The sequence below is a fragment of the Lepisosteus platostomus genome, unplaced genomic scaffold, assembly GCF_059453375.1.
Source record: "Lepisosteus platostomus isolate fLepPlt1 unplaced genomic scaffold, fLepPlt1.hap1 Scaffold_40_H1, whole genome shotgun sequence".
Classification (NCBI taxonomy): Eukaryota; Metazoa; Chordata; class Actinopteri; order Semionotiformes; family Lepisosteidae; genus Lepisosteus; species Lepisosteus platostomus.
This window is the reverse complement of record NW_028291664.1, coordinates 32,501-52,500: the sequence shown is the minus strand read 5'-3', so window position 1 is coordinate 52,500 and position 20,000 is coordinate 32,501. Positions and strand designations below refer to the sequence as shown.

Sequence of the window (20,000 nt, the reverse complement as noted above, 5' to 3'; positions counted from 1 at the left end):
TTTGGAAAATGTTTCCTTCACGCTGCAGTGTACAACATAGGCAGCCAAGAGTCTCCAAAACAATACAGAATTGACAGATAGGAGAAAATTCCCACTCGTCCTGAAGTTCCCAAAATCCAGCACTGAGCGTAAACAAAGTGTCTAAGTAGCGTGGGAATGCTAACCCTAACCCTAGCTGGAGTTTGAGCAATCCAGCACTGAGCGTAAAAAGATGAGTCAAAGTAACGTCTAATCGGATTCGTTTCCTTAGAGCTGGTTCAGAGTTTGCTCAAGAGTTTACCCAGTGCGCATTGATTCGTCGAATATACGTATATTCACGGCGAAAATACGGCTATACGTATATACGTCGCCTCGACGTATAATCAACGTCGAATTGCAACCGTAAAATCGACGACATTAATAAACGCATATATAACGTCGAAAACACATCTAACACAGTGCCTGAGGCTTTTTACTGTACGTATCATGTGTGCCGCAACTAGGAGTATACGGCTCTCTGCACAGTGTACGAAGTAAATTATTTTCGCAGTAATTAATTTACACGTGTATAATAAATATAGTAAATATAATAAATTAATTACTGCGAAAATAATTTTCTTCGTAAATCCTGCAATCCAGATGATTGGGGCATTGGTGCATGGCTACAGTCTGTGCTAGGAACATGGAGAGGGTCTCTGGTTCAATACATATTTGTGGGTCTGGTATTATTCGTTATGATCATATCGTTAATATCCTGTTTGAAAAACATGTGGACTAAAGCTGCTGCTTCTGTGCTAATTGTACGCCCTGAAGGGATCATGAAGGTCAAAAAATGGTTTCATGGGAAAGGTTCTCTTATCTAGTGGCAGAACCTGATGGGTAGAACAATATAGTTTTAAGGGGGGTTACCCTTGGGAGTGATTCCCCTAGATGCAAATGATTTTTGTGGTTTGTTTGTTCATAATAAGATGTTTTGCAGGAACGGAACAAAGAGAAATTTTACAACTTCAGCTAGAATTGTTCTGCAAAACGTCACAGCTGAGGCAGGGGAACAATGTGTAGATTTTTCTAAGAGTTATTACCCAGTTGTTGACCAATCTGTTGACCAATGTTGACCAAAAAAGCCTAAGATTATGCTGGGCTCCAGCCCACAGGGATTTACCTGTGCTGTAAGAACTAATGAGTGAATAAGGAGACTGGATTCTGGTGAAAGACTTCAGGAAAAAGAAATGGTGTTCACTCAGGTGGAGGGGGCTGTACCAGGTGCTGCTGACCACTGCCACTGCTGTGAAGGTCACAGAAATGGTGCCCTGGATTCATGCTTCCCACTGTAAAAAGGTCACAAACGAACTGAGCAAAGCGCAGGAGTGATGTCTCCACAAGGACAGATGGGGATAACCTGCTTGGGACTGATGTGCACAGCCTTTTTCCTTTTTATGTAGAAGCCTGTCACCACCCCAAAAGAGGAAGAATCTAAACACGAAGCCTCTTTGTATACAAACTGGCTGAATGAAACTGATAATGAGGGGGATATGAGTAATTTGTGGTATAAATTTATAAATCATACTGTAAAGTTAAAGAAATTTAATGCATCTTGTTATATATGTGCTTTAATGCCTCATTCTACAGCCTCACCCATGCGACTTTTTATGAAATGTACTCTTTTATTAATATCACGTTAGAAGGCTTAGACGCTATCAAACAAGAATTAAGGGGAGTTAGATTAATGGTACTTCAGAACAGGTTCGTGCTGGACCTTCAAAATGCAGCATCTGGAGGAGTCTATGCTTTAGTAGGAGACTCCTGTTGTACATATATTCCAGCTAATGACTATGATTACGGAAATCTTACGCTCGCTATTCAGCATTTGAAAGAACTAAAAGACAAGGTGAATAAAGAGAGAGGCATAAAAGATACACCGGCTTTTCTCTCCTGGTTAGAATCACTGTTTGGGCCAGGGGGAATGTTTTTCTTTTAAGTTACTAACACCGATTATAGGGGCTGTGATACTTGTCTTCCTGTTTTTATGTTGCTGTATGACATGTATTATTCCAATGCTTCGAAATATGGAAATATGGTACCTAGGGGGATAAACTGTTCATCCTTCCAGTCTGGAGAATTGGCAGCTGTCTGACGTCAGTAAGTGATCCTTAAAAAATTAATAGTCCCATGACAGTGTGCATCACCAGAAAATCAATTTCAATGCATTAAAACTCTTGTTATCCTTCTGATCATTGAAGTGTCATTGCCCCAGCACTGTATACTCTTACTTTTGACGCCTGTCTGAAGTTGGATCCATTTCTAAGAATGGTGACTCACATATCCTCATGCTCAACTTTGGCTCAACCACACAAACTATGAAGATAATCATCTGCTTTTGCTCCAAGATTTATGTTACTAGGCTCTCTCCTGGGGATCCTCGTGTTCAAACATTGCCCTTATTGTGGATGATCCATGACAGAATTCAGGGAATTCAGAATTCTGATACCTCAGCTCAGATTCTGACTGGGCAGACTGTCATTGCCTGGTGTGAATGTGTGCATATCTGTTTTTGTGCATGTTCTGTGGCCTGTTGTACAGTACATCACAAATGAAAGGGAAATGGAAAACTAAAATAAGACTCAAGTGTTTTATCTTTCATTAACAGTGTTTCATTAGTATCTGTGCTAGATCCTGTCATCCACTGCTTACCATGACAGGCTCTAGCACAGGATAGCAGCTAATACATTTAAAAATCTCACTGCACAATGTTGTATATTCAAGGGCTGATCTTCTGTACTTTTTCTTTCACTTTTCATTTCCAAGAAACTCAGTCCTGCCAGGAATAATCTGAGAACAAAATCAATCTGAGTGAAAATCTAAGCAGAGGAAGATTGTTTTACAGAGTCAACAAGGTCTAATTCAAGGTCATCAGCACTAACAACATTCTCTCTGGAGACAGGCGATAAGAAAATTGAAAGTGTGTATTGTTACTGTCACGACCACCAGGCAGTCAAGACCAAAGCGTAAGCAAGCTAATCAGCCCCAGCAGCGGGTGATTATTAACAAACGCCGCCGCACGAGTTAAACCACCTCCGCACACTCACTGTGCGGTGCGCACTGCTATTTAAACCATCTTCACCTGCTTCCCACTGCTCGGTATTGAGTCTACTCCTTGAGAGCTCTACCTGGCGTTTTTCCCCGTACCTCGTTTATTCTGGATTTTGGATTCCCCTTCTGCCTTTTCAACTTTGCACCTCGCCTCTCGCCTCGGACTGTCTGCTACCGGAGAACTTCCTGGATTACGACTTGCCTTTCGCCTTTTGACTACGACCTTGCCTCTCGTTTTGGTTTGTTCGCCTGCCTCATCTATCACCCGTGCCTGCGTCTGCACATGGTCCGTGTATCTTCCCACCAGGGATTCCTAACAGTTACATAACAGCAGAGACTATGAGTTATGCTATCATGAGAGTGGTGATGGATTTTTTTCATTGCTTAGTTTTGCAGGTTCTGTACATTTGAACATTCAAAGTGACTAAAGTAAAGGAGTTTTCCCTTTTTACCACATAATTCCCAAAGATCAACACTAATAGAAAGCCTAATTCCAGCCAAGATTCAATTACTGTCTCTCAGGCATCCCAGCAGTGGATTTCATGACTTCAGACAGCCATCTTTATCAGTGGAGAACTCAATGCTCTGAGGTTTACTGGCAGAGTCTCACACTGGGTAATATGTTGGTAAATAATGTCCTATGGAATTCTACTATTGATAAATTCTACTATGGAACTGCGATGTGTCCTGAAAAAATATTCTATGATAGTGGTACAGTCCATCACACCCCACCTACAGCCTTTAAAAGAGAAAAAAAAAATTCTGATATTATGGTGGAAAAAGAGCCCTGGAATCTTTGTAGAAGGACAAAAGATGGAAAGAATGGGCAGTGTAACCATGGCGAAGAGAAGGGAAATATTGGAGAGAGCTTTTTTCATACACTTTTTATCATTGTTTTTCCAGCCCAACAATGATCAACAAATATGGGCAGGCATCCTGTGCCAAATCCAATCTACCTTTCTTCCAAGCATACAGGAATGTCAGTGAATTAAATATTGACATATGAAAATACCCAAAAATATGCAATCACACATATGCAGTTTGAGCAAACATAAGACAATACCCAAGTACCACAAACTACCAGGCATCATTAGCAGTTCAGGTGGGGAGCTGTGTCAGCATGCGTAGGCTGCAAAGGAACAAGTAATAGGTCTATTCCATGCTTAAAAGAGAAGAAAGAAAACACAACATTTCAGCCGTGGAGCCCTCACACCTGAAGAAGGCTCCACGGCCGAAACGTTGTGTTTTCTTTCTTCTCTTTTCATCTAGTGTCATTAGCCAGTTCCTGTCAAAATAAAATAGAAATGGATAACATTCTAGAGAGAGTTTGAAATACCAAGGTACAATTTAAACCATATTTCTTCCACTACAACCACAATATTTTGGAGAGCCTATTTTCGCTGAGCCTAACTGTTCTGGCATGCCCGTTAGCCTCCGTCCTGCTTCAGCAATGAATGCAACGGGGCACATTCTGAGGGAGATGCAGTCAATCAGGTTGCAGGAAAACCACGCTATGCTTTTTTTTGAGATCCTGAAAAGGACAGAGGGGCCATGTATATGTGTGCAGCTGGATATGTAATTGCAGGTGGCGTAGCAAATTCTGCTGAAGCCCCACTGCCTGGTGTGGACGGTAGCTGTGCATGTTGCAGCAGAATTGTGCATGTGAGATCAAGGGGGCATGTCATGTGTTTGAGCACTTCACTCCCTTCCGGAAGAGTCCCAAAAATTTGTAAGTTCTTTGGATGACCTGTGGACCGATCTTTCACGATGAAGAATTCCTTAAGAAGAATAGATCTCAGCCCTCCATCCCAATGCCTCCATCTCAAAACAGCAACCTCCCACTGCCCTTAGTCTGCAAGGCAGTCCTTTCAAGTGCAATGATGACGCCGGGACCTTCGTTGCCTATTGTATGAGCTGAACTTTTGTGCTCATCAATTCAACGCTCTTTCCATCAACTCATCTTGTCTTTTGACGCTTCGTGTTTTGTGCTCCTTTGACTATCGGCATATCGGGTGACTGCAAACACTGAAGTTCTTGCTTACGGAGTGTGGAACAGTGTTTTCAAGTGATCGCTGTTCTGTCATGTTGACGCCGAGTGAATCTTTCTTTGGCAACATAGGCAGGCTGACAGCAAAAGTAATGTCAAATTTCTTGACTTATTTCTGAATGTGAATGTTCTTTAGAAAAAGGATGCGGCGTTGCTTCTCCCCCGTGTAAAGGTCACGCATTCCAGACGTGGTTATGAGCGAACAGTTGCCGCAAGTGTTTGAAAAGAGCAAGCAGCCCTGCCCCGTGTGAGGATCAAACTCAGGACCTTCAGATGATGAGACTGACACGCTACCAACTACGCCAACGAGGCCAGCTGCGGTGCACAGCCGGAAAGTTTGCCTCATATGGATTTCAGTCGCCCGTTCCCTAATCTTTAGACGCCCTCTGCTGGATGTTGCATTTGCCTTTTGATCTCACCGATACTTTTTTGGTCTGTTTCTGTTGCGAGTCCGTTTTTCAGATCTCACCTAGCACAAGTCTCTCTGGCTGAAGTGGCCTCTCTGCTTCAGCATCGTGCCCTCACTCAGCCATTAAAAACGTCACTCGGACTTCTGACATGCTGACATGAAATGTCAAGAGAGAGTGGCGGAGACGCTTAAGGCAGAGAGAAGATGAAGAGGGGGCGTGGCTGCGAAATGATTGACAGCTGCATGACGCTCTCCATGCAAGGTGTGACCACAGGCTAAAGGACACCTTTCGGCACATCAAGCTCTAAGCACACACCTGGAGGACGTGGGAAATGATCCCGCTACCTCACGCATGCAAAGCGAGCGCTGTACCATGCAAGCTAACCCCCCTCGCTGGAGCTCATGCCTCGGTGTCGCCTAGTGCCGCTTGTTCCCCTCTTACCGGGTGCAGTTCACTGCCCTTCGTCTGCAAGGCAGTCTTGTAATTGCGGCTTTCTTGACTTATTGATGAAGGTCTGACTGGACGAGCGAATGACGCCTCTCCCCCGTCCTCAAGCTCGCTGACAGAATAAAATAGAAAGTGCTGCCGTGGCTCATTGGTTTAGGGGTATGATTCTTGCTTAGGGTGTGGGAGGTCCCGGGTTCAATTCCCAGCTGAGCCCTTGTGTGCTCTTTTTGTCCTCGTCCACAAGACTGGGAACTGATATCCACATCACCTTGCAGCATCTGCTTATGGCAAACGATGGAATGTGACTAATGACTGAACGAGCCTGGTGAATACTCATCACGTGGCACAATGAGAGCGTGCAGTCAGCTGTCCAAGGCAGCAACCTCATTGCTCGTTCAAAAGAACACGTACTGAAAACTCATCACCACTATGTCGTAAATGAGCACCGCGATCGCTTGTTGTCAGGCGTCCTTACTTGGGAAATGCAGAAGCAAAAACTGCCCTCTCTCAGCCACCGAAACGTGTGCGGCTCGCCTTGCACTCTCTGCGCCTCGCATATTTATGGAGCTGTCTGCTCTTCTTTCTGTTGAAGTACGCAAGTTACGGGGCGTACTGCAGACTATGATGTGCTCAATGACAGCTTTCAAGATTTGAAAACTATGAGCTTGAGGGCTCAAGTCGAACGAATGTGGTTGTTATGCAATTGATGATCAAACGCACATATTCTAACGATTCGTGAGAGTATGTTCTAAAGGTCCCTGGCTCGATCCCGGGTTTCGGCATTTTGTTTCATCGCTCCCTTTGTTCCTCTCTCCAGCGCCCCCTGCCTAAAATGACGCGTCCCTTTCTCAGCCCGAAACGCAAGCGATACACCAGCAACAAACCCTACAGGTTTCCGTAGTGTAGTGGTTATCACGTTTGCCTAACATGTGAAAGGTCCCAGGTTCGAGACCGGGTGAAAACAGCCCCTTCTTGCACGCTCCTGCACTTCACAGAGGTCTTGAACCACCAGTCATTTGTTCCCAATGTATTTCCGGTGCCTTCATGCACTCTTGTACCAAACGCACGTTCCTTCTGTATGCGGAGCCGATCATTTGCAATTGGGCTGTGCCGACAGATCAGGACGAGCTCTGTCGGCTCAAAAGCAGCGCAGGACCTGCAAGAACAACAGAAAGATTAGCATCCAGTGGGGGCTTCTTAGTGAGCCCAAGATCTCATCAAGAATCGGCTCCAGCAACAGGGCTGGACGCATTGTTCCATTCTCCGACCACTCTCGGTGTAAACAAGTCCCTCCTGGTCTCTGCTTGAATTGCACTTTCCTGCGTTTGCTTTGGTGTAACTGGCTTCCCCTGCATGGGCGAATGTGAAGAAGATCCTTAGTAAGTCATTGAAGAAACCCGAGAAGAGGTCGGAGTGGTCCCTGTCGTTCATCAACGATCCAGTCAGGCAGTACTCCTCTGTAAAGCGCCGTTCGTTCACATCAATTGGCTTTTTTTTGCCTTCATTCGTGCAAGTAGTAAAAGCAGACGCCCCTATTCTGCCGTGACCCGGATTCGAACCGGGGTTGTTGCGGCCACAACGCAAAGTACTGACCACTATACGATCACGGCGAGTTACCGATACACACATGGCAGGGCGGAAAAGGCTGTGCTCTCTTCGTGTGACATAATTCGGGAAAGTCCTGACGTTGCATTTCAACTGAGCCCCAGTATACATCGACCCTTCGACACTCTGAGTGACAACTCTCTTGCGTGTTTTCTCATATTTATGTAGTTTGCTTGCATGATGCCCGGAACAACAGGGTTGTGCACTCCCATATGGTCTAGCGGTTAGGATTCCTGGTTTTCACCCAGGCGGCCCGGGTTCGACTCCCGGTATGGGAACGTGTCAATTTTGCCTCCTGCTTTCCAAAAGATCAGCACTGTGTACGAAGGAGCCGCATTAAAACTACTCAACGTGCAAAACGTGCGAGAAGAGGGGGCGCTTGTTTCCAGCCGAAACTTCTCGCGTGTGAGACGAGCTGACCATCGCTGCAGGAGGTGGGAGGGTCACTCTGGTAGACAGGGCTGACCTTCGGCAATAGGATTTATACTCTCCAAGATGATATTTGCACTTTCTGGAGAGGCGATTTTCTCCACTTCAGTAGCCCGATTTCGTCGATTGCGTGGAGAGGGCTGTAGAATGTGACGCCGCCTTTCCTGCTCCGTCCATGACAGGCGTGCTGGTCTCTGGAGAGAGAGCACGGTCTATCAGCGCACTCCAATAAAGGCACTGGAAGCAGCTGAATCGCATTGGCGAAGCTCAGCGCTGGGCCGCTGAGCACATCTTACCACAGTTTCCGTAGTGTAGTGGTTATCACGTTCGCCTCACACGCGAAAAGTCCCCGGGTGGAAACAGACTTCTTTTGTCGCCACGCACAAAAGGGGATTGGGGATTCACCTAGCGCTGTGATCGAACAGACCCACTCACCTCTTAGTGTGGCGGGATCTGCACAGTGCATGTCGCAGCGCATCCTTCTTTCACTTCAATGCACGTCCTGATGTACCCCGGTCTCGCGCGTGACAGGTGGAGACAGGTGACAGGTCCGCGTGACAGGTCCTATACTAACGAGGAAGACATCGCTCTCTCCGACCCCCGGCATCGTGGCCCGACCCACCGTGCTGGAAGCCGACTCGTGCTGTGATTCCTTTACGGAGCAGAAATGACAACCGAGGAGCCGAGAGATCATTTCAGCATTTCGCGTCTGAACGGAAAACACAAACGACCAACTCGGAATGACTTCCTTTGACGCTTATCAAAGCGTTCTTTGTGCATCGAACAGACCCACTCACCTCTTAGTGTGGCGGGATCTGCACAGTGCATGTCGCAGCGCTCCCTGCTTTCACTTCAATGTGCTTCCTGATGTCGAGTCGTGTGCCGTGCGGAGGCTCTGAAAGCGAGAGCAATGAAAAGGTGCACGACGCTGTGTTAGAAAATAGAGAAGTGAAAGGCAGTTCTTTCTCTAAGGAGGTAAAAGAAAAGCTACTCCTCGTCGGAGAAATCGAACCCCGGTCTCCTGCATGACAGGCGGGGATATTTGCCACTATACTAACGAGGAAGACATCGCACGTTCCGACCCCCGGCATCGTGTCCCGACCCAGCGTGCTGGAAGGCGACGCGTGCTGTGATTCCTTTACGGAGCAGAAATGACAACCGAGGAGCCGAGAGATCATTTCAGCATTTCGCGTCTGAACGGAAAACACAAACGACCAACTCGGAATGACTTGCCTTTGACGCTTTTCAAAGCGTTCTTTGTGCACGACGACTGCGCCGCCTAGCAGATACAAATGGGTTGTACAACTTTGAAGTAGCAAATGGAAGAGGGCTAAGCCCCCTCTCTTTTAGCCCAGGTTCGATCTGTCTCCCAGACTCACCAGGTGCACGCACACACACACACCCGTGCCGTTGAAGTGCTCTGCTTCATTTCTAAGGGCAACTCAACATTCACTCCTACCCCGAGTGCAGAAAAGACAGCGTCTGCAGCAACAGCAGCTCAGGTCTCTGCCCATCTCCTCTGCTCTGCGCCTCCTGCGGAGTGGAGTCCTGCCTGGAGCTGTGTTTGCAGGCGGCGGCTCCCCGCGCCCTGTCTGTGCGTCGTGAAATTAATTAATAACGTTAATAAATTTATAAAGTAAAGTTATAAATTAGAAATTAATAACGATATAATTATATTCATGTACCGCAACACAAGAATAGTACACACTGTACATTGTCTGTCGATAATGTTTCTGTAGTGCTTTTTCAGCACTCAGCATGTGACTGTGCTGGTGGTGCTGTGGGTTAGGTTCCTGACTTCCATGTCACACGGTCTATGATTGAATCCCATAGAACTATGACTTCATTATTTAACAAACATTTCTTTGAAAAAATGAAACGTTTCCCTTGGTCAGAGATTAAATAAAACCTCACTTTTTTTGAGGTTTTACTGTGCAGAGTGAGGTTTTACCTCACTTTTTTTGAGCAGAAGGTTTACTGTGACCTGAGAAGGGCCGGCATCCAATCACGGTGGTACACACACACGCTCTCACTCATCTGAGCTACACGGCTACCAAGATGATCTCGGGTGCGCCGAGCTGGTACGGAACATATTGAACTGATCGACGGCGAATTGTCTCTCAGACAGGCTTTTCACCTCTAAGCTCCCTGACTGACAGTGATCAGCTAGGTAGTGAAACAGTCAGCTGCTTCTAAGCCTTAAACAGCTGCATCTCGGCGCTTCCACGGAGAGATGATTTGAAAGCCGAACATCGCCCATTGGGAACACCTTACTATCACTAGTTTAAGAGACTCTTAAGGTCTTGCAGAGGTGCCTGTCTAATAGCATGCGCTTTGCAAGCTATAGGTGTTTAGGCTGAGGCAGAATGCCTGTTAACAAAATGTTTTTCTAAAGGTGTGTCTAAGTGGCTGCAAAAGGACAACACTCCTGGGGCGCCGTGGCTCAGCTCCTGCACTTGATTATAATGCCGTTACGTGTCGAAGCAGTAATTTACGTCATCCTACCACTGCAACACGGGGAATAGAGAGAAATGAGCACACGCTACGAATCGTCTCAATCACTCCCTAGAGTCGTAAGGCGCATTGAAGGGTGCACCCCCATCATTAATCGTTGCGCCTCTGTGAAAGGAAAGCTCTTGGGCAGTCTTTGAAACAGCTCGGATGAAACACTTGATTGCTTCCATGTGCATCTGGAGCCCACTTCTTATTTTCACTTCACGCCGCCCAAAGCATTTCTAAAACAGGAGATTCGCGTTTGGGAATGCGCCCTGCCCTACAAATAAAACAGGTCTACGGCTCTGAAACCTGCTCCACGGAAAACAGCTCTGTTGCGCTTTTGATCAAAGGGAGATTCGCTGTTCTTACTTTTTGATGACATAACACCCAAAGGGGCTTCTTTGGAGCTGGATTCCAACCAGCATCCTTAAGTTTCTTGGCGGTATCCTTTACAGTCCTCTGTTCGGTCGACAAGGGACTGAAGGGGGCAGCTTTCCTCACACATACAGTGCAATGTACTGTAGTGTTCCCCTTCATTGAATTCGCAGTTCTGCATCAGACCTCTAACTCGTTTCCTTAGCTTGGATTTAAGTCACGAAGCAGGCTTCTACTGTATAAACTTCTAGAGGAATCACAAACTATTTGAGAGGCCACCATCCCAGGGGGACCTGACAAAGTCTATCCCTAAACACCTAGCGCAGTCTCTCGAGAGACTGTCAAAAATCGCTTTCTCTGTTTGCGTTGCAAGTAAGTGAAAACGCGGTCTCAAACCAGAGCTACTTGGCAGCAGCGGCACGTAAATACCGTTACTGTTACTGCTCGATACCGACGTTAGCCTACTATACCATGTTCAGCCACCGCTAGAAAATGTACGGCTCTAGAACCAGAGCAAACGACAGAAGGGCCAACGCCGAACAGGCACACGTGTCAGACATGGAGCGCGACGAGGATGGGATTCGAACCCATGCGTGAAGAGCACAATGGATTAGCAGTCCATTGCCTTAAACACTCGGCCACCTCGTCGACGACACTGGGCTGTCCAGACATGGGTTGGCGCACTCCAGATGATCTTTTTCTTTTTTTTCCCTCATACTCGAGGGTCATTTTCCTGTTCCACATGCGATTTCAACATTTTCCTTGGGAGATGTCAAGCCAGCAAGCCACTGCTGTGGTTCAGTGGCCAGTGTGGAGTTCAGTGGCCCTGTTGTACACAGAAAGCACATTGAGCTCCTTGGACATGAAAAGTTCCAGATAAAAGCCATTTGTCACCCTTTCTCTTGGTGTTGATGTTGCTATTGTATGTAAAGGTGGCAACTTGCTCAGCGAGCAGGCGGAGCACACACCGAATGCAGATGTGTCTGAGTGGTGTGTCCAAGTGGCTGCAAAAGGACAGCCCTCCCGGGACGCCGTGGCTTAGTTGCTTAAGGCGCCTGTCTAGTAAACAGGCGACCCTGGCTCCGATTCCCAGCGGTGCCTTTTTTGTTCTGTCTTCTCGAACAGAACTGGTCATTATGGACAACTGCCTACGGCTAGACTTAATTAAATGCAAGCATTCATTTCCTGTCATGAACGACTTGTTTTTCTTAAAATGGATGCAACTTGCAAAACATGAAATACAAACCTTGCTAATCAGCGCTAGCGGCTGGCAAAAAAAAAAGAAGTCAGCAATGTTTTTTTTCTTTAACCTTAACCCTGCTAACGGAGACGAGTTAATCGACCGAGTCTATGCAGCTTAAACGGTGCGGAAGTCGGGTTCTTAGCTGAAAGGGTGGTAAATCACGCTCACCCCAGTCCTTAATCTTTTAAAGAGGATACAAAATTGAACCTAGTCGCCACATCACATACATCCTGTTCAATGATAAAAAGGTAACATCTATCCTCGCTCCAGAGTAAATCTCACGTTGAGGGCATATTTTTTTTCACTTAAACCGTGAGTCGGGCTCGGCTGCACAGAGGACAGAGCAGAGCAATGAGGTCACGGGGACAGGGGAGTCACACGCTGGCGGTTTGAATACGCGGAAGATCACTGAGGGATCCACAGTATATGGACCCTCTGTGCGCCATCAGTCCGCACTCCGGACTCTGAATCCTTTCCCCGGAGTAAATCTGTTCCATTGAAAGAATGCTTCTCGCAGGTTAAAAGAGGGACCCTTGTTAATTGGAGAAATCAATGATTTCGAATGAATTCTGTATGCTTTAAAATACAGCTATACACAGAAAACATGCAGGACACTGGTCATGATGTTTCCCGAGCCGAAACACTCTTTTCAAATTGTCAAAGGTTTGCTTTGCGAACGCTGCAGGACATCGCACAATCTCTTTTGAACGGGGACAAACGATTTCTTAGGGGGCGCAGTAAGTACAGACGTTTAAAAAGCTCCACTCATGCCGACGATGCAGCATGAAGAAGCGCAACCTAACGTTTGACAGACAAAAGCCGGGCGCCGCTACGAGCAATACGAAACCAAACTGACAGCACACGGCGTTTCGCGCTGACTCAAAAGTGATCTCGACAGACGCTGTTCTCTGCATAACGCTGAAAGAGCTAAAGAGCGTTTCTGTTGAGACGTAACAAGCTCTTTCTTTCTACCATGATGTCACCATGACAAAATCTGTCTTTAAACACCTTGCTCAGTCTCTGACGAGACTGTCAAAAATTGCTTTCGCCGATTGTATTGCAAACCGGTGGAAGCGGGGTATTGGGAAAAGTTTTCAACTAGCAATAATCGCGCCTCGGCTAAACCTCACAGGCTACGATATTGCCACTGCGCAAAGCTGACGGTTGCCAGGCAACCGCGGGGATCCTATGGAAATCGTTATCGATCGTCTCATGGCATGTCGTTGCTGTAACGCTTCATATTTGTCGTCTTCTTCTTCTAGCTTGAGGTTTTGAAGAATTTCATGACAGACAAGGGCTCCGTCGGGAACAAAGGGCGTTGTGAGAAAACCGTTGCTTATTTTCAGCAGCAGAAATACAACCCTTTAAATACAAGATTACAGAACAATGACGAAGGGCATGCCGGGAGGAACTCATGCACTACAGAGGAAAGGGGGCGGGCACGTACAGTTCACATTCAAGCCACAAGTACTCTTCTCGGATGTTGCACAAACAAATCCTAACGTCATGAAAGCGTGATGCAATTTCTGTGGCTACATTTGTTGCACGTCATGCACAGTAAGAGTGTTTCTAACACCAAATAAAAAGTCAACAATTAGCGAACACGCCTTCTCCTCAGTTAACCCACTGAAACCCTTGCTGTTAACAGTTCTTTACTGCGTGCTTTACGAGCACCTACATATCATGTCGGTTCTTTCAGCTTTATTCATTAGGTTTTCAAAGGCATAAGTAGAGCACCAGAGGTGCGAACGCAAAATGTGTGGTTATCTGAAGAATTGATTTCCATGGCAGCGGGGCCAAGCGATTTAGCATTTCTATAGTACCAGGAAAGGAGAAGCGACACTTCGCCTTTGCCGCGCAGGCACAAGGCGACGTGCGGCAGACGCCGTAGTCGGCAGGATTCGAACCTGCGCAGGGAGTCCCCAACGGATTTCGAGTCCATCGCCTTAACCACTCGGCCACGACTACAGCGAGCTCGCCGCCGCCGCATTCCTCCTATAATCTAACACGGAGTGCGAGGTGGCTGCGGAAACTTTTTCAAAGTCGCTCTCCGTTAAAAAAAATAAATACCTTTCACAAAATACGTGCCGGCAGACAGACACGCCTCAGAGGGTTTAAGGCTGGCTTCACGTTCAAATGCTAAAGTCTCCCCGTCCGGATGTCAAAATGCAACTTTGGCAGACAGAAAAAACATCAACAAACCACAAATGTGGACAAGGATTTTACAAGCTGCACCACACTGCACTTTCAAAAGCATTTACATTCCTATTAGACGCAGGAATTTCCTTTGATTTGCGCGCTTACGAACGCCATGGAAAACGAAACAAAACAAAAGCCCTCAGCTCCTGCACTTGATTATAATGCCATTACGTGTCGAAGCAGTAATTTACGTCATCCTACCACTGCAACACGGGGAATAGAGGGAAATGAGCACACGCTACGAATCGTCTCAATCACTCCCTAGAGTCGTTAGGCGCATTGAAGGGTGCACCCCCATCATTAATCGTTGCGCCTCTGTGAAAGGAAAGCTCTTGGGCAGTCTTTGAAACAGCTCGGATGAAACACTTGATTGCTTCCATGTGCACCTGGAGCCCATTTCTTATTTTCACTTCACGCCGCCCAAAGCATTTCTAAAACAGGAGATTCGCGTTTGGGAATGCGCCCTGCCCTACAAATAAAACAGGTCTACGGGTCTGAAACCTGCTCCACGGAAAACAGTTCTGTTGCGCTTTTGATCAACGGGAGATTCGCTGTTCTTACTTTTTGATGACATAACACCCAAAGGGGCTTCGTTGGAGCTGGATTCCAACCAGCATCCTAAAGTTTCTTGGCGGTATCCTTTACAGTCCTCTGTTCGGTCGACAAGGGACAGAAGGGGGCAGCTTTCCTCACACATACAGTGCAATGTACTGTAGTGTTCCCGTTCATCGAATTCGCAGTTCTGCATCAGACCTCTAACTCGTTTCCTTAGCTTGGATTTAAGCCACGAAGCAGGCTTCTACTGTATAAACGTCTAGGGGAATCACAAACTATTTGAGAGGCCATCATCCCAGGGGGAACTGACAAAGTCTATCCCTAAACACCTAGCGCAGTCTCTCGAGAGACTGTCAAAAATCGCTTTCTCCGTTTGCGTTGCAAGTAAGTGAAAACGCGGTCTCAACCCAGAGCCACTTGGCAGCAGCGGCACGTAAATACTGTCACTGCTCGATACCAACGTTAGCCTACTATACCATGTTCAGCCACCGCTAGAAAATGTACGGCTCTACAACCAGAGCAAACGACAGGATGGCCAACGTCAAACGTGTCAGACATGGAGAGCGACGAGAAAGGGATTCGAACCAATGCGTGCAGAGCACAATGGATCAGCAGTCCATCGCCTTAACCACTCGGCCACCTGAAAACCGTCTTTAAACCGTTCCGTCTTCAGGGTGAGGGGGGCGCTCACCCTGAGGTCTGTGCGGGTCCCAATGCCCCAGCATAGTGACGGAGACGCTGTGTTGTAAAAGGGCGCTGTCTTTTGGATGAGATGTAAAACCGAGGTCTCAGTGCTCTGTGGTCATTTAAAATGACCACCAAAACCTTTGACAAATGCTCTTGGTAATTGATGGTCTTCAATAATGCTTCTCCTTTAGGTACATTTTAAATCAGCTGAAAAATGCTGTGAAATGGGGGGGCACTTCAGGCCAGTGTAGGATTTGGGTTACAAGAACCATGAAACTGCACGAGAAAGCCCGTACACTGAATTACACGGCTTTCTATTCAAAGGAGGACAAAAGAAATTCCCTGAGTTTAATTTTTTGCAGCACAGAGAGGAGCACTGTCTTGAGGCCGGTTAGCTCAGTTGGTTAGAGCGTGGTGCTAATAACGCCAAGGTCGCGGGTTTGAGCCCTGTACGGTCCAGGTCCCTGTTTGTAAAACAGGCAAATGATTATCTCAGGGGCCCATTCCTCATTCTCAAGACACATGTATGCAGTATGTACACCGTGCATTGAGCAATAGGGACTGAATACACCAAAGGTAAGGTTAGAAGTCATTCTGAGGTGCCACATCTGAGGGATACAGCTAGGCATCCGAAATGGAGGGTTTGAGACCCTTCAGGAGTACTGCATCCTTTGAGACCGACCCGTGCATGTTAAACAAATGATCATTTCTTTCGGCATTAGGGACTAAATATACTAAACATATGATGCTAAAATGTTATTTTCACATATATTAATGTAATAAATGATTGCTTATGCTTTATAAACAAATCTAATTAAAATAAAAGCTTAAGTTTTGTATTTATCTTGTACCATAGAACATGATTTTCTTTGTATTTCAAGCCCACAAAGTGTCCAAATGACGCACTACATGATATAAGGAAGATTATCACATGCATATCGGTATTATCTTTCTTATGAAAATGCATTCCTTTCATTACCTTTTACTTTTTAAAATGAACTCAAATTGAGTATAATGTAATAATTTAAGTAGAATAGATTCTAATAATATAATGATCCAGTGTTTTGCACTACTTCACTGCTTCACTGCTCTATGCCATCTGGAAATAAATCCTCAGACTGCTTACTGCCCTGGGCATGTACCAATAAATTAAAGGAGCACATCTGTTTATCACTGCGTTGAAGCAGGAGACACACAGTCTCTGCAAACACATCCTAGATACAGTGTTCCAGCACCTTTGACCTCATCCAGAACATATCATTTCTTGAAAGGGATTGCTGTCCGAATGCACATCTGAATCCCAAACAGAATCTCTAGTAAAATACGATCATTTGTGAAACAGGCAAATGACTGTCTCAGGGGCCCATTCCTCATTGTCAGACACATGTATGGAATGCTTTCACCGTGCATTGAGCAATAGGGATTAAAAACACCGCAGGTAAGGTTAGATGTCATGTTCTATGATCATTTCTTTCAGCATTAGGGACTAAATATACTAAACGTATGATGCTAAAATGTTATTTTTACATATATTAATGTAATAAATGATTGCTTATGCTTTATAAACAAATCTAATTAAAATAAAAGCTTAAGTTTTGTATTTATCTTGTACCATAGAACATGATTTGCTTTGTATTTCAAGCCCACAAAGTGTCCAAATGTTCTATGATCATTTCTTTCAGCATAAGGGACTAAATATACCAAACATATGATGCTAAAATCCTGAAAAAAGGATGTGCTCCATCTCGTCAGTAGATTGGATTCCAAAACTGATTTGGGTCAATATACATTACCTTTGAAATTAAAGTACAGTCTACTGTAGGGAACCATCAACTTAGAAAGCATTGGCCTTCCCTGGGGGTCAGGTAGGTGCAAAAGATAAACCTTTATCCTATCTTTATCTTAAGATAAGTGGCCAAGCAGTATTTTTCCAAGTTTCACCAAGCACATCATGTTGCCATAGTAGACAAAGTTCTATAAAATGTTAAATAACTTTTAAAAAAAGCATCTTGGTCTTACAGTACTGTACAAGGTGAATTAAACTGTCCCTGGTAATAAAAAGTAATTAGAAGCATCTCAGAAACTTTATCTCTAGAAACATTAGCTGTTTTATATCATGTAATTTAGTGTGATGTTGTCAGAATTCAAGGACATTATCACACACAGAAATTGGTTCAGTTAAATCTAAAAAACACAGCTAAACATGGGTTTAAATGTAACAGAAGTCTTACCTCTTGTCAAAAGATTTAATTCAAGAAGCGATGTAATAAATGATTGCTTATGCTTTATAAAGAAATCTAATTAAAATAAAAGCTTAAGTTTTGTATTTATCTTGTACCATAGAACATGATTTTCTTTGTATTTGAAGCCCACAAAGTGTCCAAATGATGCACTACATGATATAAGGAAGATTATCACATGCATATCGGTATTATCTTTCTTATGAAAATGCATTCCTTTCATTACCTTTTACTTTTTAAAATGAACTCAAATTGTGTATAATGTAATAATTTAAGTAGAATAGATTCAGGTAGGAAATATAGAGTCATGATGTTTATGGCTGACATCATTTCACATGGGTGAATTTTAAGCTAAGAAATAAAAACATTTACAATGAAGATACCATTGCTTAATTTTAAATGCCTTTAAAAAATAAATACCTCCTGAGAATAATTTGCCACTCCCAGATCCTTGGTAAGGTACTGTTTGAATCCAATCAGGAGAGGAGCATCCAGGGAGTGCTTTCTATAGAGTCCAGCTTGGGCCACTCTCTTCCGGCCTGCTGATACTTTTTAACTACTCAGGGCCTGTAAGGATATAAAACACCGGTTTAAACATTTTATACCTATAAGACAAATTAGAATTTTAGTAAAAAATAGATACATCTGAAAAATAAAAAGTCTTACTGCTGATAGAGTTCTTCAGAGCTCACATCTTCCCCTTCCTTATCCGCTTCTGTTTCAGTTTCTAGAGCAGCCTCTGGCATCTCTTCCTCCTGGACAGCGGCCTCTTGCTCAGGGCCGCTGGAATGCAGGTAGATTCTTTTCAACATGCTTTTACATAATATGTTGTAACAATGATTTCAAAAAGAAACTACAGAAGCCTTACAGATTAAAAATATCTCACCTTGCCAATGTGTCTTCAGGCTTCCCATGTACAAAAAGGCCCAAGGACTCTAGCAGTCTTACAACCACTATCCTGTTTGCCTCACCAGACACGATCTCTATTCTGTGGTAATCCACGATGACCCCGTTCTTCAGGTGATTCATCATGTCCTCCCTCGCCTGTTGAGAGGCCATCCTGATCTTTTCTGCCGTGGCGTGCTTCATACACGCCCTCTTCAAGTGAGCAGGAAGCTGATCAAGAGTATTCAGGCACATCTTGCACACCAGGGGAATCCTCGCGGGTTTCCTTTGAAAATAAATAATACCATCTGTGTATAGAAACAAGCTAAGACTGATTTCTTAAATTATCCTTAATTTTCTCTCTCATAGTTTGAGCATAATGATTTTATTGCATTTATATAAGAATTGCTCATTGCTCCTAAATAAATAATGGTTTCATAAAAAAGTGAACACTTACTTGGTCTCAGTCACAGACTTTCCAATAGAAGCCATTGTGGAGTTCAGCAACTGCAGGTCCTAGAAGTGGGGAAGGAATTTTAAAAGAGAAATTGAATTACAATACAGAAGGAATGGCTGAGGGATCACTGAAATATATATATACAAATTCCAAAGACTGAGTCCATATAGAAACAACTACCTTTCATTTTCAGTATAAGAAAAAAAAACATTATCTTCCAAAGCATCATAAAATTGTCCCTTCTTCCAGACTCTACTTCTCTCTTGTAGTAGTATAGCAGACCTTTCCAGGTGAGCAGATCACAGAGTCCGAAATGAGCTTCCTCCATCAAGCAAAGTACCTGAACATGACTCTGTCTTCATAAAAGCGCCCCTGTAATAAAGAAATTAAATCCGAAATCAAGAGGGCAGTTGCCTACTGAAATACAAGAAGTCATCAATTTTAACCTAGCAACACATTAAAGGCTGCATCTATACAAGTACGATTCTAGAAATGCTCACCAGATTACGTTTTAAGAAGGAACTGCGCCTCAGGTTCCGCCGAGATCTTAACTCGGATGGCAGGATTCAGAGTACGGAGTGCGGACTGATGGCGCACGGAGGGTCCATATACTGTGGATCCCTCAGTGATCTTCCGCGTATTCAAACCGCCAGCGTGTGACTCCCCTGTCCCCGTGACCTCTTTGCTCTGCTCTCTCCTCTGTGCAGCTGAGCCCGACTCACGGTAAAATGGAAAAAAATATTCCCTCGACGTGAGATTTATTCTGGAGCGAGCCAGTGTTGCGCATAGCTGCCTTCAAAGCAGTTAACCCAGGTTCGATTCCCGGCCAACGCAGTTGCGAATGTTTTCAAATGCT

General features: G+C 44.9%; 5 non-coding genes across 5 annotated transcripts; 1 reads left to right on the top strand and 4 right to left on the bottom strand.

Annotated features, from left to right (window-relative positions):
* Positions 1–5,355: 5,355 nt before the first annotated feature.
* On the bottom strand, positions 5,356–5,428 carry trnam-cau (transfer RNA methionine (anticodon CAU)). The gene has a single exon. It is a non-coding gene; the product is annotated as a tRNA-Met (tRNA).
* Positions 5,429–7,511: 2,083 nt separating this feature from the next.
* Positions 7,512–7,583, bottom strand: trnah-gug (transfer RNA histidin (anticodon GUG)). The gene has a single exon. It is a non-coding gene; the product is annotated as a tRNA-His (tRNA).
* A 201-nt stretch (positions 7,584–7,784) lies between these two features.
* Positions 7,785–7,856, top strand: trnae-uuc (transfer RNA glutamic acid (anticodon UUC)). The gene has a single exon. It is a non-coding gene; the product is annotated as a tRNA-Glu (tRNA).
* Positions 7,857–13,138: 5,282 nt separating this feature from the next.
* On the bottom strand, positions 13,139–13,280 carry LOC148633998 (U4 spliceosomal RNA). The gene has a single exon (XR_015933706.1). It is a non-coding gene; the product is annotated as a U4 spliceosomal RNA (small nuclear RNA).
* A 727-nt stretch (positions 13,281–14,007) lies between these two features.
* On the bottom strand, positions 14,008–14,089 carry trnas-cga (transfer RNA serine (anticodon CGA)). The gene has a single exon. It is a non-coding gene; the product is annotated as a tRNA-Ser (tRNA).
* Between the last annotated feature and the right edge of the window lie 5,911 nt (positions 14,090–20,000).